Source organism: Monodon monoceros, unplaced genomic scaffold (assembly GCF_005190385.1).
Source record: "Monodon monoceros isolate NGI ecotype Baffin Bay Population unplaced genomic scaffold, NGI_Narwhal_1 Super_Scaffold_22, whole genome shotgun sequence".
NCBI lineage: Eukaryota > Metazoa > Chordata > Mammalia > Artiodactyla > Monodontidae > Monodon > Monodon monoceros.
Window position 1 is genome coordinate 62,676,237 of NW_021703779.1, and position 26,276 is coordinate 62,702,512.

The 26,276-nt window shown below is 40.4% G+C and overlaps 1 protein-coding gene across 1 annotated transcript in view; it reads right to left on the reverse strand.

Annotated features, from left to right (window-relative positions):
* Nucleotides 1-26,276, reverse strand: part of NEXMIF (neurite extension and migration factor) — a 147,320-nt gene extending 121,044 nt beyond the window's left edge. Inside the window, exon 1 of the mRNA XM_029241208.1 lies at nucleotides 25,716-26,276. The gene's annotated coding sequence lies outside the window, so the exon portion shown is untranslated. The remainder of the gene's footprint in view (nucleotides 1-25,715) is intronic.

Consider the following 26,276-nt stretch of genomic DNA (forward strand, 5'->3'; position numbering starts at 1 on the left):
TTGAGTTGGGACATAGTCTTCTCCAGCCCTAGGACTGGAATTTACACAGTTGGCTCTCCTGGTCCTTAGGCCAGACAGACTATTGATTCTGTCTCTCTGGAGAATCCTAATACAGATCTTATGATCACAGATGAGTCAAAGTTACAGGCCAGAAGAGTCATAAGGGAAGCCAAGTATAAGGATACAAACTGGCCTCCAATTGGGTCAGTTTTAATTCCAGCTCAACGATTAACTTTCTATTTGGCCAAAGACTTACTTGCTAACTCAAAAATGGCAGGCGGGGGTGGGGTAATTAAATCAGTGGTTCCCAACCTGAGGTCCCTGGTCATCTTAACATCACAAAGGTAATCACTGGGATCCTCAAGTCATTTTCAATATTTCAGAACTTTAAAGAAAACAGAGCACTTAACTATCCATGCAGCTGCCCCAATTATCTAAATGCCAAGTTTCTTTGCTTTTGCCTGGAATTACAGCAACCAAGCACAATAATATTGGTTGTCCATGCTGATTAGAAATTTTGACACACACGTGTGTGTTGTGTACGAACACAGAGAAGCTATTATTTAATAAATGTAGCTTTTTCAGGAGAAAAAAGAATCTCTTTGAAGCATTAGGCCTTATGAAAAAAGGTAAAGGAAGGGTTTGGGAGGGCATGAAAATATTGGGAAGCACTGATCTCACTTATCTGTGGCTGAGGTCCCTTACAACTCTTCCAGGCGCCCACATCTACTTGCCTCTCTTGTCTTTCCCAGTAAGGACTGCAATCTTCACTTACCTGAGACCCTGGAAATAGATGAATAATGGACTTCTTGGTCTGCCACCCTCCTAGGGTCTGAGGACAGCTGTGAAATTTCTGCAGCCCCCCCCATACCTGCTACACCCATGCATTGAGACCTGATTGGTTAAGTGGGGGCCTTTGGATAGACAAGAAAAAAGCAAGATTTCCCACAGCCAAGCTGGTCAGCATACAGGCAAGTTCACTGCACTGTAGATGCAGCAAGTGCCACTTCTCATTTCCCAAAGCCTTTGATAGGTGTGGCAGGTTCAGACTCCCACAGAGAAGTTGTCCACCCAGTTTGAAGGGGAAATGCTCCTCAGTGCCTAAAGCCACTCCCTGTTATAAAGGCAGCTTTAGCTCTGCAGCTTTTGCTGGGGGGAGGGGAAAGGGGTGTGGAAAGAAGCTCCCTTGAATTGAAACTTGAATCTGGGGGTAAACACAGCTGGGACTTGTTCCAACGCTGTCTTCTATGACCTGGAAACAAGAGCACCCTATGTCCCAGCAAAACACACGTTTGCTGAGTCTCATCCTGCCTATTTCTAAACCTCAATCAACTGCAGAAGTAAGTATCTTTAAAAATAAAATCTTTTGGCTGGGGAGAGTGTTCTTTTTAGAGGAATTTGTTTAATTATTTCAATTTAAAATCTTGAACATTTCCAATCTTGCAGTCCTCACTAATTTGCAGGCATACACTCACTCGTCAACACACAGACACACACACACACACACACACACACACACACACACACACACTAGCCCTGAGAGAGCTTGAGGCAGAAATGCAGTTAGCCACTAGTGTGAGTCCTGGCTTTCCAGCCCTGCGTGAAAGAACAGAGCCTGGAACTGAAAAATTGAAACTGTCAGGTGCTTCTGAACAACTACTGTGATTTGACATTTGGCCCATCTAAAGAGAATCAAAGGCATCAAGGGCAAGTTAGCAATGAATTAAACTGATTAAAGCAGAAGCGTGGTGAGCTTCAGTGGGCTAAGGTCTGGCTTTCCAAGACCCAAGACCAGGAATAACGATGCTTTCATTTCACTTTATTTTATTTTTTAATCTCAGCATCCTGCTTTTTTTGCTGTGTAACCTTGAGTGAGTAGCTTAATCTCTTGGTGCTTCATTGTTTCAAACACATTGAACTGTCTAGAATGATAAACCATCACCTCTCTCCCAGCAGGTTTTGATAGTTGAATGTAGTTTTGCATATACGACAATGAGTAACCAAAATTGTACTCAACAGTTCCAACTATATATGTGTGTGCGTAGAAGTGGTGTGGCTTTGTCAGGGATGGATGCCCCTCTCACATAAATACTGAGGAAGTTTTAAACACTGTTATCCTGTTTGTGCTCGAGCTTTGAAAAACTGAGAACCTGATCTCACCCCACAGAACGAGAAAACAAACCACTGTCTCTTCCTTGGGGTGGCTTCTCTGAGCTTGGAAGCCCCAGAATTGGCTCCCCATGGGCCTCAGAGGCACCTCTTATCCTTGGTTTGGAGGTGGAGGGGTGTGTCAGGGTATCAAGCCATTTCAGACCATAATCTAACTGTTATATATGAATAATTCAGGAGCAGCAACCCTGAAAATGTCAGTCGAGGTTTTGTTGTTGTTGTTTAGAAGAACAAGATCTGGTCAAAGGACAGGAACAAACTTGCTGGGGGATATAGCATGGTCCTTGTTTCTTTCTCTACATAAGTCCCTGCCTATGCTATTTTAATGGCTACATAGCAAAAGTGTGCCTTAAAAATTGTTCATTGGCAAGATTTCAATGTACAAATCTGTCTTTTGAAAACTGTACATTATGACATTACAATGTTAAGTGGGGAAAAAAGCAAGGGAAGGTGCAACCATAGAAATATTAAAAACGTACAGTAAAAAAAGTTTAGAAGATAAAAATATTAAATTGGGCAGTCCTTGATTTCTTCATTTTTATACTCTTCTGTTTTTACCACAATTTATTAAAATGGATTGTCTTTATAACAAACAATTTCAGTTTTAGGTTTCTTTATTCTCTCTATTTTTGCCATGGAAAGTTTTCACATACAGGATAGGGAGCCAGGGGTCTCAAGTACAATATTAAATGGAGGTGTGCCCTTGTAACTAATTTTCCTTCTCTGGGCCTCTGTTACTCCTTCACAAAATGGGGTAGGAGACTGACAAGATGGTGTCCCTAGAGACCCTTCCAATTTTGCTCTTCAATGTTTTATAGCCAAAATCACTGGGCTGGCTGAGCTGCCTAAAGCCTTTGCAAATTGCTCTCTGGTCCTAAGAGCTATCAATTGGTTGGATTCTCCAATTTTCTTATAATGTGATTAGATATTATTTTATCATGAAAAATATCATGAAAAAGTAAGGTACATGTAATTGGCTCTACAGCAGGGGTCCCCAACCCTTGGGCCGCAGACCCATACTGGAACCAGACCGTGGCCTGTTAGGAGACTGGCTGCACAGCAGGAGGTGAGCAGCCGGTGAGGGAGCGAAGCTTCATCTGCCACTCCCTATTGCTCCTTGTGTTACCACCTGAACCATCCCCCCTCCTCCCATCTGTGGAAAAACTGTCTTCCACGTAACTGGTCCCTGGTGCCAAAAAGGTTGGGGACCACTGCTCTACAGTACAGTTAGAGTGGGCAAAGGAAATGTAAAAAGGAAAATGGAATACAACCCTAAACAAGATGTTGAATAAAGGAAAAGAAAACTAGCTACAGAATGACACATACATTAGGATATTATTTATGTAAATTAAGAAAAACAAACATGACAATACTATATATTGCTTATGGATATATAAATTATATGGATGAACACATACCAAATTCATCTGTGCCTCTGTGAATGACTGGAGAGGAATAGGGAACAGAATTTAACTTGCCACTAGTGTATTATTTCTCTCACTGGAAAAAACCTAAAGCAAACTTTATGTTAAAAATGGTAACAGATACGGGTTCCAGAAGAAGAGAAAAACAGAGGGACTGAGAAAATATTTGAAGAGATTATAGTTGAAAACTTCCCTAATATGGGAAAGGAAATAGTTAATCAAGTCCAGGAAGCACAGAGAGTCCCATACAGGATAAATACAAGGAGAAATACGCCAAGACACATATTAATCAAACTGTCAAAAATTAAATACAAAGAAAGCATATTAAAAGCAGCAAGGGAAAAACAACAACACACAAGGGAATCCCCATAAGGTTAACAGCTGATTTTTCAGCAGAAACTCTGCAAGCCAGAAGGGATTGGCAGGACATATTTAAAGTGATGAAGGAGAAAAACCTACAACCAAGATTACTCTATCCAGCAAGGATCTCATTCAGATTTGATGGAGAAATTAAAACCTCTACAGACAAGAAAAAGCTGAGAGAGTTCAGCACCACAAAACCAGCTTTAAAACAAATGCTAAAGGAACTTCTCTGGGCAAGAAACACAAGAGAAGGAAAAGACCTACAATAACAAACCCAAAACAATTAAGAAAATGGGAATAGGAACATACATATTGATAAATACCTTAAATGTAAATGGATTAAATGCTCCCACCAAAAGTCACAGACTGGCTGAATGGATACAAAAACAAGACCCATATATATGCTGTCTACAAGAGACCCACATCAGACCTAGAGACACATACAGACTGAAAGTGAGGGGATGGAAAAAGATATTCCATACAAATGGAAACCAAAGGAAAGCTGGAGTAGCAATTCTCATATCAGACAAAATAGACTTTAAAATAAAGACTATTAGAATAGACAAAAAGGACAACATATAATGATCAAGGGATCGATCCAAGAAGAAGATATAACAATTGTAAATATTTATGCACCCAACATAGGAGCACCTCAATACATAAGGCAAATACTAACAGCCATAAAAGGGGAAATCGACAATAACACATTCATAGCAGGGGACTTTAACACCTCACTTTCACCAATGGACAGATCATCCAAAATGAAAATAAATAAGGAAACACAAGCTTTAAATGATACATTAAACAAGATGGACTTAATTGATATTTATAGGACATTCCATCCAAAAACAACAGTATACACATTTTTCTCAAGTGCTCATGGAACATTCTCCAGAATAGATCATATCTTGGGTCACAAATTAAGCCTTGGTAAATTTAAGAAAATTGAAATTGTATCAACTATCTTTTCCGACCACAACACTGTGAGACTAGATATCAATTACAGGAAAAGATCTGTAAAAAATACAAACACATGGAGGCTAAGCAATACACTACTTAATAACGAAGTGATCACTGAAGAAATCAAAGACAAAATCAAAAACGACCTAGAAACAAATGACAATGGAGACACGATGACCCAAAACCTTTGGGATGCAGCAAAAGCAGTTCTAAGAGGGAAGTTTATAGCAATACAATCCTACCCTAAGAAACAAGAAACATCTCAAATAAAGAACCTAACCTTACACCTAAAACAATTAGAGAAAGAGGAACAAAAACCCCTCAAAATTAGCAGAAGGAAAGAAATCATAAGAACAGATCAGAAATAAATGAAAAATAAATGAAGGAAACAATAGCAAAGATCAATAAAATTAAAGCTGGTTCTTTGAGAAGATAAACAAAATTGATAAACCATTAGCCAGACTCATCAAGAAAAAAAGGGAGAAGACTCAAATCAATAGAATTAGAAATGAAAAAAGGAGAAGTAACAACTGACACTGCGCAAATACAAAAGATCATGAGAGATTAATGCAAGCAACTCTATGCCAATAAAATGGACAACCTGGAAGAAAAGGACAAATTCTTAGAAATGCACAACCTGCTAAGACTGAATCAGGAAGAAATAGAAAATATGAACAGACCAATCACAAGCACTGACATTGAAACTGTGACTAAAAATCCTCCAACAAACAAAAGCCCAGGACCAGATGGCTTCACAGGCGAATTCTATCAAACATTTAGAGAAGAGCTAACACCTATCCTTCTCAAACTCTTCCAAAATATAGCACAGGGAGGAACACTCCCAAACTCATTCTACGAGGCCACCATCACCCTGATACCAAAACCAGACAAGGACGTCACAAAGAAAGAAAACTACAGGCCAATATCACTGATGAACACAGATGCAAAATTCCTGAACAAAATACTAGCAAACAGAATCCACCAGCACATTAAAAGGATCATACACCATGATCAAGTGGGGTTGATCCCAGGAATGCAAGGATTCTGCAATATACGCAAATCAATCAACGTGATACACCATATTAACAAATTGAAAGAGAAAAACCATATGATCATCTCAATAGATGCAGAGAAAGCTTTCGACACAATTCAACACCCATTTATGATAAAAACCCTGCAGAAAGTAGGCATACAGGGAACTTTCCTCAACATAATAAAGGCCATATATGACAAGCCCACAGCAAACATCATCCTCAATGGTGAAAAACTGAAAGCATTTCCACTAAGATCAGGAACAAGACAAGGTTGCCCACTCTCACCACTCTTATTCAACATAGTTTTGGAAGTTTTAGCCACACCAATCAGAGAAGAAAAGGAAATAAAAGGAATTCAAATCGGAAAAGAAGAAGTAAAACTGTCACTGTTTGCAGATGACATGATACTATACATAGAGAATCCTAAAGATGCTACCAGAAAACTACCAGAGCTAATCAATGAATTTGGTAAAGTAGCAGGACACAAAATTAATGCACAGAAATCTCTGGCATTCCTATACACTAATGATGAAAAATCTGAAAGTGAAATCAAGAAAACTCTACCATTTACCATTGCAACAAAAAGAATAAAATATCTAGGAATAAACCTACCTCAGGAGACAAAAGACCTGTATGCAGAAAGTTATAAGACACTGATGAAAGAAATTAATGATACAAATAGATGGAGACATATACCATGTTCTTGGATGGGAAGAATCAACATTGTGAAAATGACTCTACTACCCAAAGCAATCTACAGATTCAATGCAATCCCTATCAAACTACCACTGGCATTTTCCACAGAACTAGAACAAAAAATTTCACAATTTGTATGGAAACACAAAACACCCCGAATAGCCAAAGCAATCTTGAGAACGAAAAGCGGAGCTGGAGGAATCAGGCTCCCTGACTTCAGACTATACTACAAAGCTACAATAATCAAGACAGTATGGTACTGGCACAAAAACAGAAAGACAGATCAATGGAACAGGATAGAAAGCCCAGAGATAAACCCATGCACATATGGTCACCTTATCTTTGATAAAGGAGGCAGGAATGTACAGTGGAGAAAGGACAGCCTCTTCAATAAATGGTGCTGGGAAAACTGGACAGGTACATGTAGAAGTGTGAGATTAGAACACTCCCTAACACCATACACAAAAAAAAGCTCAAAATGGATTAAAGACGTAAATGTAAAGCCAGAAACTATCAAACTCTTAGAGGAAAACATAGGCAGAACACTCTATGACATAAATCACAGCAAGATCCTTTTTGACCCACCTCCTAGAGAAACGGAAATAAAAATGAAAATAAACAAATGGGGCCTAATGAAACTTCAAGGCTTTTGCACAGCAAAGGAAACCATAAACAAGACCAAAAGACAACCCTCAAATGGGAGAAAATAGTTGCAACTGACTATTGCAATGAAGCAACGTCAAAGGATTAATGAAGCAACTGACAAAGGATTAATCTCCAAAATTTGTAAGCAGCTCATGCAGCTCAATAACAAAAAAAACCAAACAACGCAATCCAAAAATGGGCAAAAGACCTAAATAGACATTTCTCCAAAGAAGATATACAGACTGCCAACAAACACATGAAAGAATTCTCAACATCATTAATCATTAGAGAAATGCAAATCAAAACTACAATGAGATATCATCTCACACCGGTCAGAATGGCCATCATCAAAAATTCTACAAATCATAAATGCTGGAGAGGGTGTGGAGAAAAGGGAACACCTTGCACTGCTGGTGGGAATGTGAATTGGTATAGCCACTATGGAGAACAATATGGAGGTTCCTTCAAAAACTACAAATAGAACTACCATATGACCCAGCAATCCCACTACTGGGCATATACCCTGAGAAAACCATAATTCAGAAAGAGTCATGTACCAAAATGTTCATCGCAGCTCTATTTACAATAGCCAGGAGATGGAAACAACCTAAGTGTCCATCATCGGATGAATGGATAAGGAAGATGTGGCACATATATACAATGGATTATTACTCAGCCATAAAAAAAAACGAAATTGAGCTATTTGTAATGAGGTGGATGGACCTAGAGTCTGTCATACAGAGTGAAGTAAGTCAGAAAGAGAGAGACAAATACTGTATGCTAACACATATATATGGAATTTAAGAAAAAAATGTCACCTAGGGGTAAGACAGGAATAAAGACACAGACGTACTAGAGAATGGACTTGAGGATATGGGGAGGGGGAAGGGTAAGCTGTGACAAAGCGAGAGAGTGGCATGGACATATACACACTACCAAACGTAAAACAGATAGCTAGTGGGAAGCAGCCGCATAGCACAGGGAGATCAGCTCGGTGCTTTGTGACCACCTAGAGGGGTGGGATAGCGAGGGTGGGAGGGAGGGAGACGCAAGAGGGAAGAGATATGGGAACATATGTATATGCATAACTGATTCACTTTGTTATAAAGCAGAAATTAACACACCATTGTAAAGCAATTGTACCCCAATACAGATGTAAAAAAAATGGTAACAGTTGTTATGCAACATGAATAAATTCTAGAGATCTGCTGTACAACATAGTGCCTATAGTTAACAATACTGTACTGTAAACTTAAAATTTGTTAAGTGGTAGATATGTTAAATGTCTTACCACAATAAAATAAATGTTAAGTTTGTCAATTCTGAGTAAAGATCTAGGTGTGTTTGTTATATTACTGATTCTAAATGTTCTTCAGTATTTTTCTAATCACTGAAAATAAAATGTAAGTTATTTTCAAAAGCAAAATTTGATTATTTCTTTTCCATATTTTTCACAATCTGTGAAATGTTCATGGATTATTTTGATAAATGGTAAGTGAATTTAATCTCAAAACTAGGGAAATGGAAAAGAGAAAAAAGTAACAAGACAAAGAAAAATGAAAGTGAGGGTCACCAGGATGAGATACAGAGAGGCTCTTGGAGCCTCAGGAACTTTTGGCCCAAAGCTAACAAACTCTATAAGCCAAAGATTTAATGAATGAACCCATTGCAAGATGGGTGCTTTTGTGTGTTCAATCCCCCATCCCCCAGCATATGTATTTAAAACCCTACTCTGTTTCATTGATTTTCTCCGGACAGAAACTTTCAGTGAGTCTCCTCAACTACCTAGCCTTTCAGGGACAAATTTTCCATCTTGGCTTCCAAGGTGGCTGTTACAACACCACAAATCACCTTCTGCCATCCCTTCTTGAGCCAAACTCCTACTGGTTTCCAGGAATCATATGGGGAATATGGCTCTCTGAATTTATTCCCTCACAGTACTCAGCACACAACATTTCTTAATCTAAATGTCTTACTACAAAAGCTGAACCTGCTGAAGATAAAAGCTTTTCATTTTTCCCCTACTGCCCTTCCCCAAGCTAAATCCTCATCACAGTCAGAAATGCCACTTTATCCTCCAACTCTGAAGAAAGCTCAGTCATCTCGGCTCTTTGCTGCGTTCTGATTGATAATTGAATCCATTTGCTTTTATCAACTCACTGTCTCTTGATTTCCCCCATGGCCCCTTCTGTCAGCCCTTTTCCGGCAGCCGTCCTTGCTTTTTGTGGGCACCTCACAATATATTTTTGAATGGCTCTTCCTACCCTGACCCTCTGCCACACCCAGGAGCCATAGCCTCCCTTGGCTGAGGTAACTAAAGTGCTGGCTCCACACTTAGCTCTCTAAGGGTAGCAATGACCTTGCATCCAGCCACACAATATGCCAGGAAAGCAGCTATAGTCAAAGGAGATATGGATCCCGGGCAACATCAAGTGGAAGGTTAAAGGCTCTGCTGATAAGTGAGTGGGGGTGGGCTGTGAAGGCAAGGGAGAGTGTTAAACGGAATGGATGAGCACAGGCTTCATGTGTTCGGAAGTGAAAGACCCCCTTACCTCACTATTCAAAGAGACCACTGATAGGGCAATCTAAGGGAAGGAATCGGGGCTTGGCCTGTAGTTATCACTCTGTCCCTGATTTACAGTGTGGCTTTGGGAAATTCACTTTAAAGTATCTGAGACTCAACTTCCCCATCTGGAAAAAGTTACCATTGTGGAAATTGTCACTGTGGAAAAAGATCTAGGAGATTAGCTCTAGACCAAGCCCTCATTTCACAGTTTGAAAACTCTGAGGCCCAGGGAGGAGAAGCAATTTATCCTATGTGGTCTTCAATATTTACCTTTCCTAAGTCCATGAGGTTGTTTGTGAGGTCAAATGAAATAAAACATAGGAGCCCTTTGAATCCTCTAGAAGAGAGGGTGTATTATTTTTGGCAGCTTTAGTGCCTATGGTCCCTTAACATAACTGTCTCCTAAAGAAGACATACCAATCTTAGTTTTTACTTCCTCAGGACCACTGAACACACAGCTGTCTCTCTCAGCTGGCCATCTCCACAACAAGCCCAGATAGCAGCTCTCTGCCCTATCATCCACTGCTGCCTCTCCCACCTCAGGCTATCCCAGCTGCCTAAGCACTCCTTCTATCTGAGGGTCTAGAAACAGCTGGTAGCCCTAGCATCCTCCTCTGAGCTCACTGTAGCCAATGCTGCCTTACATTGTGTGACACCCAGGATTTCAGTGCCATAAGTAAAACACATGGAGAAGGGAGAAGCTCATTACTAAGGGCCTTCTAGAGGAATCTTGGGAGTGGAGTCAGAGCAATGCAGACCAGAGAAAGGCTGAGGAAGACCAAAAGGACAGAGGGCAAAATAGAGCATACCTAGGATCACACGTTTCCTTTCAGTGTATATTATGCCCAGATGGCTTTTCATTTAAAAGAGTAATTTGAGGGTGTTCTTGTCTAGTATGTGGCTCAGCTGTCTGAGGCAGGCCTCTGAATTCTTTTTTTTTTTTTAGATTATTATTGGAGTATAGTTGCTTTACAATGTTGTGTTAGTTTCTACTGTGCAGCAAAGTGAATCAGCTATATATATACATATATCCCCTCTTTTTTGGATTTCCTTCCCATTTAGGTCACCACAGAGTACTGAGTAGAATTCCCTGTGCTAAACAGTACGTTCTCACTAGTTATCTATTTTATACATAGATGTCAATCCCAATCTCCCAATTCATCCCACCCTCCACTTTCCCCCTTGGTATCCATACATTTCTTCTCTAAGTCTGTGTCTCTATTTCTGCTTTGTAAATAAGATCATCTATACCAATTTTTTCAGATTCCACATATATATGCATTAATATACGATATTTGTTTTTCTCTTTCTGACTTACTTCACTCTGTATGACAGTCTCTAGGTCCATCCATGTCTCCACAAATGACCCAATTTCGTTTCTTTTTATGGCTGAGTAGTAATCCATTGTATATATGTACCACATCTTCTTTATCCATTCCTCTGTTGATGGACATTTACGTTGTTTCCATGTCCTGGCTATTGTAAATAGTGCTGTTATGAACTCTGTGGTGCATGTGTCTTTTTGAATTATGGTTTTCTCAGTGTATATGCCCAGTAGTGGGATTGCTAGGTCACATGGTAGTTCTATTTTCAGTTTTTTTAAGGAACCTCCATACTGTTCTCCACAGTGACCATACCATTTTACATTCCCATCAACAGTGCAAGAGGGTTCCCTTTTCTCCACACCCTCTCCAGCATTTATTGTTTACAGATTTTGTGTTGATGGCCATTCTGACTAGTGTCAGGTGATATCTCATTGTAGTGGTGATTTTCACTTCTCTAATAATTAGTGATGTTGAGCATTTTTTCATGTGTTTGTTGGCTTGGAGAAATGTCTATTTAGGTCTTCTGCCCATTTTTGGATTGTTTTTTTGACATTGAGCTGCATGAGCTGCTTGTATATTTTGGAGATTAGTCCTTTGTCAGTTGCTTTGTTTGCAAATATATTCTCCCATTCTGAGGGTTGTATTTTCGTCTTGTTTATGGTTTCCTTTGCTGTGCAAAAGCTTTTAAGTTTCATTAGGTCCCATTTGTTTATTTTTGTTTTTATTCTCATTACTCTAGGAGGTGGGTTAAAAAAGATCTTGCTGCAATTTATGTCAAAGAGTGTTCTCCCTATGTTTTCCTCTAAGAGTTTTATAGTGTCTGGCCTTACATTTAGATGTTGGATTTTAGATAATGGATTTAAATAATCCATTTTGAGTTTATTTTTGTGTATGGTGTTAGGGAGTGTTCTAATTTCATTTTTTTACATGTAGCTGTCCAGTTTGCCCAGCATCTCTTGTTGAAGAGGCTGTCTTTGCTCCATTGTATATTCTGGTCTCCTCTGTCATAGATTAGGTGACCATATGTGCATGGATTTATCTCTGGGCTTTCTATCCTGTTCCATTGACCTATATTTCTGTTTTTGTGCCAGTACCGTACTGTCTTGATTACTATAGCCCTGTAGTATAGTCTGAACTCAGTGAGCCTGTTTCCTCCAGCTCTGTTTTCTTTTTCTCAAGATTGCTTTTGCTATTCAAGGTCTTTTTTGTTTCCATGCAAATTGTAAAATTTTTTGTTCTAGTTCTGTGAAAAATGCCATTGGTAATTTGATAGGGATTGCACTGAATTTGTAGACACAAGTCTTAAATGACATATTAGACCAGATAGACTTAATTGATATTTATAGGACATTCCAGCCCAAAGCAGCAGAATATACTATCTTCTCAAGTGTACATGGAACATTCTCCAGGATAGATCACATCTTGGGTCACAAATCAAGCCACAGTAAATTTAAGAAAATTGAAATCATATTAAGCATCTTTTCTGACCACAGTGCTATGAGATTCGAAATCAATTACAGGAAAAAAACTGTAAAAAACACAAACACATGGAGGCTAAACAATATGCTACTAAATAACCAAGAGATCACTGAAGAAATCAAAGAGGAAATTTAATAAATACTTAGAAACAAATGACAATGAAAACACGATGACCTAAAACCTATGGGATGCAGCAAAAGCAGTTCTAAGAGGGAAGTTTATAGCAATACAATCCTACCCCAAGAGACAAGAAAAATCTCAAATAAACAACGTAAACTTATACCTGAAGCAACTAGAGAAAGAAGAACACACAAAACCCAAAATTAGTAGAAGGAAAGAAATCATAAAGATCCGAGCAGAAATCAATGAAACAGAAATGAAAAAAAGAAACAGTAAAGATCTATAAAACTGAAAGCTGATTCTTTGAGAAGATAAAATTGATAAACCTTTAGCTAGACTCATCAAGAAAAAAAGGGAGAGGACTCAAATCAATAAAATTACAAATGAAAAAGAAGAAGTACAACTGACACCACAGAAATACAAATCATCCCAAGAGACTACTACAAGCAATGATATACCAATAAAATGGACAACCTGAAAGAAATGGACAAATTCTTAGAAAGGTACAACCTTCTAAGACTGAACCAGGAAGAAATAGAAAATATGGACAGACTGATCACAAGTAATGAAATCAAAACTGTGATTAAACATCTTCCAACAAACAAAAGTCCTCTGCTAATAAACTGAAATTTCAGAAAATAAAGGAACCCCATTCAGGGCATTAGCTGCATCCATTTTAGGCCTCCATTAACCAATGGTGCTCAGTGCTGTAAGATATCAAAGTCATACCTGAGGGTAAAATGGTAGAGGTAAGAATCAAAAAGGAGAGATTAGTCCACCTACCTGCTTTCCATCATCTCTCAGTGGTTGGCTAGAAGTGACTTGTCCTTGAGGAATCATGAGTCATTGGGGTCAGAAATATCATGACATTACCACCTTATCTAAACAAATGGGTCTTTCCATTTATTCAGGTGCTAAATATATGTATGTGTAGCTACCAAAGCATTGTTAAAATAGGGCAAAAACAGTGACTTATAGGAAAAGGGTGAGATCAATGGCAAGGAAGGCTGATTCCAGGTTCTCTTCCCAGATCTGTGTAACAGTATCCTGGTCCTTTGGCCCCTCTGCTTAACTAGTGATCATTGTCTTCAAAATTAAGTGGTGTATTTGCAGCCTTCTTGAGAGACAAAGTAACAAATCGGGATTTTGGTTGCTCCCACTATATTATCTCCATATCTCTGAGTAACAAACCAGGAACAAAGAGTAACAAACCTCTTCCCCACAAATACACATATGGAAGGATCTAGGTGAGCCACGGTCCTGGATTTACAACCTATACCTTGACCTTGGGTTATAAAGTATGCCTATCTCTCTCTTTACAGCCTAACCTCCAAACTGCTTCTCCCTCAGATGAGTATGCATTTTTGTGTAGCTTTAAGTCAAGCCACATAAATATGAAAAACTCATTGTAGCACTGCACAATTCCCTTTCTTTCACTTATTTAGCCAAATAGTTTTACTGTGTCATTTCTGAAACATCTTAACATGTCAAGGCCACAGCTTTACAAATATAGGATTTGCTATGGGAAAAGGCAATGTGACTTATATACCATACATATAACATATATTCAATAGACAATGGGTACACCTCTTCCCTTGCTGAGAGATAAAGTACATAGGCAGTCCATAAAAGCAAACACTCAAAAGATGTATTTCCAAATATAGAGATCCAATAAGGGAAAATGTTACTGAACTACCCCTAGGGGAAACTGTGAACACTGACTCTACATTAAGGACACTTCTACAAGTCTAAGCAAAGAGAGATTTGAGAAGGCAACAGTTATGCCAGTGCACAAAGAAGCTGTGTAACAGGGTCTACTGACTCTCTAGGCCTTGGACAAAAAAAGTGCCAAGTCAACACGGAGCTCTGTGAAGGACAGAGCTCTTTCACAAATGCTCCCAACTGGCTGAGCATGCTGGAAGCCTCAAGTATCAGAACACAGGGGCCACCAACATGCCAAATAAACCCTAGATTCTACAAATCAAATGAATACCCTTTTCATAACCTACTCTTTTCTGTTAATATTTCATCAGTCAATGGTTACTTCAGTCATGGAGGTGGAGTTTGTTGCTATGAATAAACAAACTTCTTCCCAATAGGGGAGAATTTCCCTTTAACCAAATGGAATGGTATAGGAATCTGCAACATGTCACCCCACCTCTCTTACAAAGATTGAGAGGAAGAAACTTGGTTAATACTATGCTATAGTTTCTATCAACTCTACTGGGTCAATAATGTCCACTTAAGTTCCCTGTACCCATATCTCTGTAGTATTCATAGCACCTCAGGCTTTGGAAACAAACCACAGCCACAGACCTCAAATCCAATAACTAGGTCTTTGTCGTATTCTACCTGTGCCACAGTATCTAACCCCAAACCTCAATTCTTATCGGACCAAGCTCCCTTCCCCACCCCTTGTCTTCCTATGACAGTGTTCTATGTATGTGTTGTCCAATATGGTAGCCACTAACCACATATGGGTATTAAGCACTTGAAATGTGACTGAATTCCAACCCCCACCTGGAAGTAATGAGAAGTCCTGCCCTCCAAGTGTCAACAGAGGCTGAGTGGGGAACCTGAACTTCCACTTCCACCTGGCAATAACAAAGGCAGCAAGCACACTCCCTTCCCCTGCTGAAGCAGTATCAGAAAAAGTTAGCTAAAACAGAAGGTTTAAATAAGATCCAGAGTCTCATAATGTACTACAAAAATGTCCAGGTTTCTGTTAAAAATCACTCATCATACCAAGAACCAGAAATATTTGAAGCTAAATGAAAAACGCAAGCAAATAGCTGTCAAAGCCAAGATGACAGAGATGTTAGAATTATCTGGCAAAGATTTTAAAGCAGCCATGATAAAAATGCTTCAATAATCAATTACAAACACTCTTAAAACAAATGAAAAATAGAAAGTCTCAGCAAAGAAATACAAGATATATGGAAGGACCAAGTGGAAATTTTAGAAATGAAAAATACAATAACTAAAATTCTTTTAGAAATCTCAATATATGTGCTCTACAACAGAATGAAGAGGACTGAGGGAAGAATCAGCTAACTTGAAGATAAAATGATAGAAATTATCCAATATGAACAACAAAGAAAATTAGATTGGAAAAAAAATGAACAGGGTCTCAGGGTCTCTGTGGGACTATAAAGAAATATCTAACTTTCCTGTCATTATAAGAGGCCTGGAACAATAGGATAAAGAAGGCAGGACAGAAAAAGTATTCAAAGAAATAACGGCTGAAAACTTCCCAAACTTAGCAAAAGACATAAACCTACATATTCAGGAAGCTAAGAGTATTCCAAACTGGATGAACCAAAGAAATCTATGCCAAGGCACATCAGAGTCAAACTTTTGAAAACTACAGACTTTTTTTTTAAAAGAACTTGAAAGCAGTGAGAAATGATGTCTTACTAACAGGGGAAAAAACAATTCAAATGACAGCAGATTTCAGAAGCCATGGAGACCAGAAGGGAGTGGCACAACCTTTTTCAAGAGTTGCAAGAAAAGAACTGTCAACTCAGAATCCTATATGCAGTGAAAATATCCTTCAGGAATGCAGGGAAAAATCAAGAAATTCTCAGATGAAGAAAAACCAAGAGAATTCACTGCTAACAAACCTGCACTAAAAGAATGACTAAAGGAAGTTCTCTAAACAGAAAGAAAAATATAGAAGAAGGAATCTTGAAACCTCAAGAAGGAAGGAAGAACAACAGAGAGTAAGAGTAAATACAATTGACTTTGCTTCTCCTGTTGAGTTCTCTCAATTATGTTTGACAGTTGAAGCAAAAATTATAACACTGTCTGATATAGTTCTAAATATATAGTGAGAAAATATCTAGGACTATAATATTTTAAATGAGGGAGGAGAAAAGGACTTAAAGAGAGGTAAGATTTATTTAAACAGGTAAAATGTTGATACTAGTAGACTGTGATAAGTTGTGTACAGGAACTCTGGAAAACAGTTTTGCAGTTTCTTAAAAAAATAAACATATACGGGCTTCCCTGGTGGCACAGTGGTTGAGAGTCCACCTGCCGATGCAGGGGACATGGGTCCGTGCCCCAGTCTGGGAAGATCCCACATGCCACGGAGTGGCTAGGCCCATGAGCCATGGCCGCTGAGCCTGTGCTTCTGGAGCCTGTGCTCCGCAACGGGAGAGGCCACAACAGCGAGAGGCCCACGTATCGCAAAAAAATAAAACCAAAACTAAACATATACTTACCATATGACCCAGTTATCACACCCCTGGGCATTTTCCCCAGAGAAATGAAAACATGTTCACACAAAAAACTGTACAGCTTTCTTTGTAATAGCCCAAAACTGGAGACAACCAAAATGTCCCTAACACGTATGGTTAAACAAACTGTGATACATGCATACCATGGAATACTGTTCAACATTATAAAGGCATGTACTGTTTATACAGAAGACAACTTGGATAGATCTCAAGGGCATTATGCTGAGTGAAAAAAGCAAACCTGAAAAGGTCACATACTCTATGACTCCATTTATATTAACATTTTTTGAAGTGACAAAACTATAGATTTATATTTTAAAAAGAGTAGTGATTGCCAGGGGTTAGGAATAGTGGAGGTGAGGGGGGTGAGTGTGACTATAAAAAACAATAAAGAGATAGCACAAGACAGATCTTTTCTGGTGATGGAATAGTACTTTATCTTGATTGTGGTAGTGGTACACAAATCTACACATGTGATAAAATGACACAGAACTAAACAAACCCATTGTTCTAATATCAAGTTCATGGTTTTGGTCTTATACTATAGTCATGTAAGATATAACTATTGGGGGAATTGGGTAAAAAGTACACAGGACCTCTCTGTCTTTGAAAGTTCCTGTGAATCTATAATTATTTCAAAATGGAAAGAAAAAAAATCAAGTCACTGTGGTAGCCAGAGTAATGACCCTCCAAAGTAGGGTCACTACTACAATCTGTGAATATGTTAGGTTATATGGCAGAAGGAGAATTAACGTTGCAGATGGAGTTAAGTTTGCAAATCAACTAACCTTGAGATAGGGAGATAATCCTGTACTATCCATCCAAGTAGACCCAATGTAATTACCGAGGTCTTTAAAAGTGGAAGAGGGAGGCAGAAGAGTGAGAGTCAGAGAAGGAGATGTGACGATGGAAGCAAGATTGAAGTGATGCAACGTAAGGAATCGATCCACCATTGCTAACTTTGAGAATGTAGGGGGATCCGTGAACCAAGAAATGTGGGCAGAATCTAGAAGCTGGAAGACAAGAAAATGGAGTTTCCCTTACAGCCTCCAGAAAGGAATTCAGCCCTGCTCACACCTAGATTTTAGCCCAGTGAGGCCTATTTCAGATTCCTGACCTCTAGAATTGTAAGATAATAAATTTATGTTGTTTTAAACCACTAAGTTTTTGGTAATTTGTTACAGCAGCTATAGAAAACTAATATAATCACCAACTAGGAGTTAAAAACTAACCCACTCAAAGATGGACAACTGGCTTTTTGCCGAGTACATTCAATTCATTAGTCAGAAGTCAATAACTAAGGACTAAAATCTTAAGTCAATGGTCAACACATCATGGCTAATGCTATCTGCAATTCCACATCACCAATGATATCAATGATAGAAATCTTGCCTCAGAATTGCAGGGAAAAGAAACATGTTACTCCCTATTAAATGGGGCCTGCTAAGCCAATGCAGCAATAAGAACAGAAACATTTGTGCCATGGAGGCTGGAAATCTTGTCTCAACTTAGCTAGAGGTAACTGTTTGGTAGGGAATTTACTGCTGTATTAGAAGAGGACATTTATACTTATTTTCTAACAGGGAGAGTGTAGAAATAATAGAAAAATGCATTAAATTAGAAAAAGGGTAAGGTAAATTAATAAAGATGGTAAAAAGACCCAGCCAGAAACAAAACTAATTTTCTATAAGACAGGAGAATCTGTTTTATTCTTTTCTCTTCCCCAGTATCCCAGTGCTTAGCACATAGTAGATGCTCAATAAATGTTTGCTGAATTGAATTAGAAATGATCATTAATAGATCCATCCAGATTTAGAATTCCATTAGCCCTCATACTCTGCCATACCCCAAACTGCTAAGAAAAGAAGCAAAGAGACAGGCAAGAAACATTTATTCATGGATAGGAATACCACATATTCCTACCATCACAACTGCACAGCACAGATGTGACATATATTCATGTTTGCAGAGGTTAAGGAGCTTTCCCTTTAATATATGATGTTAGATCTCCAGGATGGCTAATACTGCAAAAGGCCCATGAGTCCCAAGGGTCGTCCTTATGAAGATATCTGGACACCACCTCCCTCTCTGGCTCCATCACTGTACTTAACAATCAGTGCTAACAAGAGTTTCCTAAGAGGAATATATAGAGATAGAGCGAGAGATGAAGAAGAGAGAGAGATGGGGGCAGGTAAGCATGAGTGAGCTTTTATGTAATGTATTTTATATATTAATAATGAACCTGTGGAGGGTGAGTGCTGAACAGACATTTTTAAGAATCTGAAAGTTGACAAGTCAAGGATTTGGAGAAACTAGACTTGACTTGTTTTTGGTGAGAATAGTAATGTCAAAATGAGTGTAAGTGACTCTTTTTCATAATAAAAAATGCCTGTGAAGGTTAATCAGAAAAATGCTTATAACAGTAGCTGTGAACCACAAGTATACTAATAACAGCATTTTTTGAAAGAGTCATTTTCATTTCTTCCATTTCAAGTTACCTTGACCATGACAGCCATGTGACAGGAATTACTGTAACAACTGGGCAAAGGCTAGTGCAGAGGTTTTTAACTCACAATGCATGGTTGGACTTTCTGAAAGTGTATGAAAGTGTCATATATTTAAATGAGCACGTTTCTGAAGAGAGAATCCTTGGCATTCATCATATTTTCAAAGGGGTTCATGCCAAAAAAAAAAGGTTAGGAACCACCGAGCTAGACAGTGATGGCCTACTTTTTCTACTCCCCTACTCAGTAAAGCTCTTCTTCAGAATGTGTTCCAGTTATTTAGTAACTAAAGAGACAGCAGGTCTCTGTTCAAGCAAGTTGCTGAGACCTGGTCTCTGGGTTAATAAATCACATGGATGCCTGGAATGACATGGCAAATATTGGAAAGGAAGACAGGAAGAATTTATTAGCACCACAAAATTTAAGTTACTGCAATAGGAAGGAAAGAAAAGATCACTATTGACATTTTGACTCAAACAAACAAAATCCACATGTGGATTTCACTTTTGGGATCATCCCCCTGCCACCCCGCCAGGTTCTGGACAATCTCCCAAACCCTAGATATCAGCTGACAGACATGTGTTCAGGAAATGTAGACTCATTTTAACACTGGCCTAAGTAAAGCTCAGTTATGAAGAGGAAGCTTGAAAACATTTGTAAAAGCAACTCTAAATGGCTTCACATTTTCTTCATGTCTACATTATTTCCTTTTCCATAGCAGGCCAGATTTGGCCTGTGGGCCATAGTCTCTTTTGACTCTAACCCTAGATCAATGAAAGCCAATCACAGACACTTAAGACTGGAAGGCAGTTTAAAAAGTAGTGTTGTCCATTCCACAAAAGGCAAATGGAAATATACATAATACAGTAAGTCCCGTACATACAAACGAGTTCCATTCTGAGAGCACGTTCATAAGTCCAATATGTTCGTAAGTACAACAAAGTTAGCCTAGGTACACAATCGGCTATATAGTACTGTACTGTAATAGGTTTATAATACTTTTCACACAAATAATACATAAAAAACAAACCAAAAAAGAAAACATTTTTAATCTTAGAGTACAGTACCTTGCAAAGTACAGTAGTACAGCACAACAGCTGGCATACAGGGGCTGGCATCGAGTGAACAGGCAAGAAGAGTTACTGACTGGAGGAGGGAGAGGAGGTGGGAGATGGTAGAGCTGAAGGATCGTCAGCAATAGCAGATGGAGGGCAAGCTGCAATTTCACTCAGGCCTGACGTTGATGGCACATGTTCTGGTTCCTTGTTGGATTCAATTCTATATACCCTCTTGAAAAAACGATCCAGTGATATCTGGGTAGTAGCTCTTTTTTTCTCGTCGTAGGTGACACGGTAGCACTGGATTGCATTCTGAAAGGCTGCTGCAACCTTCGTGTACCATTCTAGGTTTGGGTCCTGTGCCTCAAAACTAACAGTGCCTCCTCAAATAAAGAAAATCCCCTTGCCATTTCCTGCTTCGTGAATCTCTTCGGCTCTTCAGTTACTTCTTCCTTTTGTCTCTCTCAATTATTTTCACTTTTGTTTCCATCGTTATCGCCTGCCACTTCTTAGCAGTACCAGCTACATCACCGCTGCTTTTACGCTTGCTTCTGGACATCCTGGGCTTGAAATAAAGATACTGTACTACTGTACTCTATACAGTACTGTACAGTAAAGTACACAAAAGCACAACCACTTGTAGAAGATGCATGCACGTGACAATGTACACCAGACACGTGAACTAACTTACGTGATTGGACATGCGAACGCATGTTCACATCTGTGAAAGTTCGCAACTTGAAGTTTCGTATGTAGGGGACTTACTGTATATGTAATATAAATATGTATATTAAAATTTTATTTGTATATTTGACAAGACCACATGCAAACTATTCTGGACAGAGATTTACCTGTGTACTTCTCAAAACGTGTTCTAAAAAGAAACTAACACAATATTGTAAATCAACTATACTCCAATAAAAAAAATTTAAGAAAGGAAGAATTCAGGGAATTCCCTGGAGGTCCAGTGGTTAGGACTCTGTGCTTCTGCTGTAGGGGGCCTGGGTTCGATCCCTAGTCGGGGAACTAGGATGCTGCATGCCACATGGAATGGCAAATAAATAAATACATAAAATAAAAATAAGAAGAGAAGAATTCACACCTCAATTGGTACCACCCTCTTTTGTCTTAGAACTACTATGGTCAGGATGATCTTTCTAAACCTAAATGCCTCCTGATATGTTTTAAGCTTATAACCTATTACCAGTCTTTCATGAAAGTAAGATCAGCCACTCTCCAGCATGCAGACAACACCTCTCTCTCTCTCTGTGTGTGTGTGTGTGTGTGCACAAATGCATTTTGGAGGGATGTCTTTAGGCCCAATAATCCAATTCCGTCAAGCCCAAAGCCTGAATCATTTCTGGGATTCTACCTCCAGAAAGACTTCTTAGCTAGGAAAAAGACAGACTGAGCTGATTAGGGACTATGACACCTTCAAAGCTCATGCAAGTTTTACAAATATAACCATCTCCCCAAATCAAGAAGCACACTTTGATTAAAGGTGACTTATAGTTAGGGTGACCATAGAATTTTTTTGTCCAAAATGGGACAGTCGAGAGTGAAATAAGTATGCTGGGACAACAGGTATAAACCACAACATATGACCATCCTACTTACTAGGATGCTTTAACTTAGAGGAAATGCTTTAACTTCCCCCAAACAAAATGAATCTCTATGCCTGTTGTCAATGGAAGATAGCTTGGCACTACTCTAGTAGTCAGGCCCACAGTATAATCTTGGTCTCTAACCTCTACACCTCCTCAGGTTAAACATTAGGAGCAACTTCTTGCTCAGGCTAGCTGTGTAATACTTAAAATGGGCTACTGAGGGAGAGAGGTATAACTTTTAAATGGGACTTTGGGGTGTTTGAGAAAATAGTAGATAATTGCTTATGTCAAAATCATCTTACTGAAGATGGAGAAGATGACTTATTGAAGTTCCTTTTAGAAAAATTAAGATTATGTGCATAGTAGTTGGTCCTGAAGACATCAGTCCTTTTTCCACCAGAGAACAAGAGAGGGAAAGACATCAAGCCATAGTGCTTATCTACATAAAATGAGACCAAAAGGAACACGTTCCCTAGCAAAGGGTTTGGAGAAAAAGAAAGTATTCACTAGACCTGGACTTAGGAGCACAGAAACTGCAATCAATGATTCTTTGGTTAGGCTAGTCCGTCTCCTAAGCAAATACTTCTGTGAGACTGGGATTTCCACCGTTGATTGTGTCAGAAAGCCATCAGCATATGTGTTTAAAATCCGGCCCTTATCACTTTTCTCATCTCTCTTTTCCCACCTCCTAAACACAGGCAACACCACCACATCTTTAGCTCTCTCTGCTCACTGGGTAGTTTACAGGTAATCAGACAATTGTGGAAAAAAAGGAAAAGGGAAGAGAGACAGATTGGGTAAAACAGAGAGAGAAAGCGGCAGTGTTCTGCACTTGTTTGACTTTGGCAACAGGGTGTAATAGGTTTGCTTGTGTGTGTGTGCGAGTTTTAAAATGCATTGATGCATCGAATATTTATTCACTGAACAGGTTGATTTATTTAACAGACTTGACATATGTCAAATTCTACCATGTACTTACATAATTGTTACCCATTTATCAGAGCTTTTATTTAGCCAAATATTTGTTTTAAAAGCATTTTCCTTTAAATGACTTTCTCTAGCTCACTGCACAATCAATCCGTGGTTCATTTTAATTATGTTATGTTATGTTACATTGTGTTGTTAACAACAGCTATTTGGTGGAGGTCTCTGAAATCTAATCTTCCCAGGGCCATTTCATCTCCACCCAAAATCTATTTCTTTTTACCCAAAATCTATTTCTTTTTTCCCTCATAATAAATTTTTGGTTAAAATCACATCATAGGGAACATTTTAACAATATGTACGATGTCCTTTCATGTTATGCTATCTTACACTGTTGACTCCCCCCCAAAAAAAGCAGTTTCTCATCATACTGTTAAAATCACAGATCTGAATATTGTTAACCTAAAAAACTGGCTATAAGGACAAAAGGATATTTTTTTTTGTATGTGAGTGTGTGTCTGTGGGGTGTGGAAGGGCAGTTGGGACAGCTAGGGGAGAGCTGTGGATAATTAGAATAAGAGAAAGTAAACAGAATGAAATTTCAAGACAAATTTTGTTGAATCACCCTACTCCATCTGAACACATGTGCACAAAGAATTATATTTTTTCAACTCAAATGCATGCAATTTATCTAGGTTCTGTGGGAGGTAAAATATTGGAAGGTATTTCCAAGAAACAAAAATGTCTAATTACTAGCTGCCATGCCTAGTTTGAGTTCCTCTATTGTAAATATGCCATTTGCAAAAGCAAGAGGTTTGTTTTGACCTCCCAGGTCAGGGAGTATGGGGACTAGTAGAGATGAGGTGTGGGAAGGAGGAAGGGAAATCCCACCATCACACAAGTGAATCTTTGACCTAGTAAGTGACTACGTTTTTGTTGTTACTGTTGGGTAAAATGTCCAAGTCTTCCAGAAATTAGACACTGTAATAAAAATGTACCAGCCCAAATTTAAATTGCTCACTAGACAGATGGTTAATTATATTCACAGCCACATATTTCACTGGGATAGAGTTTCAGACACTCAGCCAGTTTTATTTGATTAGCCGGTTTCCCAGTTAATATGTAAAATGACAGTTACTTAGGCCTTTTTTGTTCCCTTCTAAAAATATGTTTTAAATAAGTGTAAATTCTCCTCAGCCATGAGAACGTCATGGCTGTAAATAAAACGTTTGGTCATGTTACCCTATGTGTAAAAGATGTAAGGGAGATTCATTCCCCGAAACCCAAATGATCTCTATAGTTCACAAAAAACCATGGAGTACCTTTGCTCACCAAGCAAAATATCTCAGCAACTATCAGCACACCCTGCTCCTCCACCAAAAACAACCAAGGAGATATTCAAATCCCAGGTTAAAGTGCTTTAGATGCTTTTTAAAAACAGCCCTGGCAGCCCTACACACAAATCATGTCTTTTCAGATAACAGTGTAGAAAATGGAATGTTAGGAAAAGGCCACAGAGCTAAGTATATTGCTGTGCACAGAATTCAACAATATGCTGGGAGCCAAAACCCAGAAGCAAAATACGAAACCCACTTATTCCAAAATGCAGAAGCTCAAAGAAAATCAAATGTGCTGGTGTCGAAATGGGTATGCCAATTTTTTTTTTTAACTTCTAAAAAAGACAGAAAACCTTGAGCGGGTTATTCGGTCCCTCACGGATCAGACAGACAGAAGCAGTCATGCTGAAACCACTGGATTCCTCAGCAGAACGGCGCCAACTCAGCGGCGCGTTTTCCACACTTTCCCGGAGCCTGGCCCCGCTCCCCGAGCGGGCTCGCGGCCTCCCGGCCTCCCCGCCCCACCGGGTGTGCGAGAGCGGAGCGGACGTGTGCTGCGGGGCGCGGCAGAGCGAAGCGCCAGAAGCCACACAGGAAAGCGTCGATTCGACTGCCACCGAGAGCGGGAAGGGGCCGCGGGCCAATTATCCAAAGGTGACAAGCCGGGTGAGGCTCGGTAGGCCCCCAACTTAGACCTGCCCGCGGCCTTGGTCGGGTGGCGCGTGCTCAGGGGCGCTCTGTGGTCGCCAGGGCAGCCCAGCGCGCATGGGAGCCGCCGGCGACCGCGCTTCGCACCTTTGCCGCTTTGGCCCTGACGCCCGGTCGCCGCCGCCGCGTGCGTTTGCCCGCTCCCGCTGGAGCGTGCAGTGTTAGTGCCCGTTCCCCAGACAGGATCTCCTGAAAGCCGGCCCAAAGGGAAGCGGCACTAAGCTGGCCCCAGCCGCCGGGCTCTGAGCCCGGCGGCTCCAGCCCGCTCGTTTCCCCTCCCCCCCCCCCCCACCCCACACACGCCGGCGCAAGCAGAGGCCTTTCCTAGATTGCAGTGCCTGTCAGGGCTAGCCGGGATCTCTCGCCCTCGCGGCCTCACTCCCTCGTATACAGACATACGCACGCCATTCTCACACAGACGTCCTCCCTTCTGTTTTCCCTTCCTCTTCTCGCTCGGCTTCCCCCAATTCGTTCCACCCCCTGCCGCCGCCACCCTGCATCAACAGAGAAGCCGGCGAGAAGGCCAGGGGGCTGGATGGCAGCGCTCATACTCACCTCCCGGGCCGACTCCCGAGGTGCACGCTGCCGGCGGGCTCAAGCAGCGGGAGCTGGGGCTAGAGCAGCCGCAGTCAAGGCTGGGCTGCCGCCGTCGCCGCAGCTGCTCGAGCTGCCCCCGCCGCCGCTGCTGCTACTGCTGCCGCCGCCGCCGCCGCCTCTGCCTCAGCTCCATGCGCCGGGCCCGCCAGGTGGACGCGACTGTCTCCCTCAGGCGCCGCCGCTGCGGCGATGCTAGATGGCTTCAGAGCTATCAGGTTCTGGCCCTGAAACTCAGCGCCTCAGTGGCCGCCGGCTGCTCCTGGAGTCGGCTCTCAGCGTGCACCTCCGCTTGCTCGGGCCGGAGCTATCTCACTAGCGGGCTGCGCGCGCGGCGCTGGAGCCTTGCTCAGTGCGGTCGCTGTGGCCGTCCGCGGGAAGGAGAGAGAAGGAGGGCGGCTGCTACTGTCGCTATCGCTGTTAAAGCTATTGCTAAATGTTGCTACTGCTGCTACTGCTACTGCTGTGGCGGTGGCTGCTGCTGCTGCTGCTGCTGCTGCTGCTGCTGCTGCTGATGCTACT